This window comes from Silurus meridionalis, chromosome 23 (assembly GCF_014805685.1).
Source record: "Silurus meridionalis isolate SWU-2019-XX chromosome 23, ASM1480568v1, whole genome shotgun sequence".
Lineage (NCBI taxonomy): Eukaryota > Metazoa > Chordata > Actinopteri > Siluriformes > Siluridae > Silurus > Silurus meridionalis.
In genome coordinates, this window is record NC_060906.1 from 23,803,497 (window position 1) to 23,805,209 (window position 1,713).

General features: G+C 34.9%; 1 long non-coding RNA gene across 1 annotated transcript; it reads right to left on the reverse strand.

The window, feature by feature from the left end:
- Positions 1-260: 260 nt before the first annotated feature.
- On the reverse strand, positions 261-962 carry LOC124377010. The gene is made up of 2 exons (XR_006924039.1): positions 725-962; positions 261-619 (listed from the first exon to the last, which is right to left on the reverse strand). It is a non-coding gene; the product is annotated as an uncharacterized LOC124377010 (long non-coding RNA).
- Between the last annotated feature and the right edge of the window lie 751 nt (positions 963-1,713).

Sequence of the window (1,713 nt, forward strand, 5' to 3'; positions counted from 1 at the left end):
TGGTCATATGTTGTACTTAACAGAGCGTATACTTTACAGACGGTCTCTTTAAACAGAGTGTGTGTGTGTGTGTGTGTGTGTGTGTGATTGGACGCCAGGGCGTTTGTCCAGTCGCTGAGTGATTGTGGGAGTGTTTGAGTCAATCGAAGCCAAGTTTGAAGTTGATGTAACAGTAAATGGATATAAAAAAAACTTGTTAATACCATTTTTAAACCGTTGTGTTTTCAGCGGAATTAAACACTTCGTTGTTTTTTACAGAAGTCCGCCCTCAGAGTGTGTTTTTTATTAGCTCTCAGTTTTTTTGTTTTGTTGGCTGAATGAAGTTCATCCAAACAGCTCACTGAACTAACAGCCCTCTGTGTGTCTGCTGAATCATTTCTGCACCGCTGCAAAGTCCTCGCAGCCACACAGGCCTTACAAACATCTCGTGTTAACTCAGAAAATATTACAACACCGCTTTTAAGTTTTTACACTTTATTTATCTTCTCATGCAAACAACCCAAAGGCACAGACAACATCCAGCTGCAGGGACGGTCCGATCCGGTTACAGGATTAAACCGTCCGAGGACGTTAACGGCCCTGGAGTCTTTGAGATGCCACCACCATGTCACCGTGTCCCCTGTAACAGGAACAAGTCCAGAGATGTAAACTATAAGTGAAAAATAAAAATAGAGTAAAAACCTGAAAACACTGAATATACTATATAGTATTACTAATAATAGACCTCCAGGACACTGCAAGGATGCCAAGAAAACGAGGGTTTGAATAATAAATGCTGAAATGAGGAACAGGTGGAGCCAATTAGAAGAGGGCCTGAGTGTTGATAAGAACCAGACACTATGACCGTATTTAGATAGTGGAAGCCGAAAAGGGTCAAAAACTCTTAAATGTATATGTTGTAAATACATCTAAAATAAAGCTGAAATTCTTCTGAAATACATCTGAAATGAAGTAAAATACATCTAAAATATTTCTGAAATACATCTAAAAAAAAAAAAGCTGGAATATACATCTGAAATGAAGCTAGAATACATTTGAAATACATTTGAAAACATCTGAAATGCACCTGATACACATGAAATACATCCAAAGTACATCTGAAATACACCAGAAATACATCTAAAATACATACAGTATAAGATGCATCTGAAATAAACCTAAAATAAATGTAAACTACACCTCAAATACATTTAAAGTACATTTAAAATACACCTGAAACACCCCTAAAATAAATAAAAAAATACACCTAAAATAAATTTCAAATACACCTAAAATACACCTTAAATAAATGTATACTACACCTGAAATACATTTAAAATACACTTGAAATACACTTGAAATACACCTAAAAAAACCCCACCTAAAATACACCTAAAATAAATGTAAACAACACCTGAAATACACCTAAAATAAATGTAAACAACACCTGAAATACACCTAAAATAAATGTAAACAACACCTGAAATACACCTAAAAATACACCAAAAGTACATATGGAATAGACCTGAAATACATCTAAAGTACAGCTAAAGTACATCTAAAAACATCTAATATACATTTAAACTGCATCTGAAATACAGGTGACGTAGACCTGAAACAGGTGACCGAATACTTTTGGCCTGATAGTGTATGTCATGCAAACAAACAAACAAACAAACAAACAAACAAACGAATAACAGCTGATGGTGCGTAGTAATAATCATGATAATCATC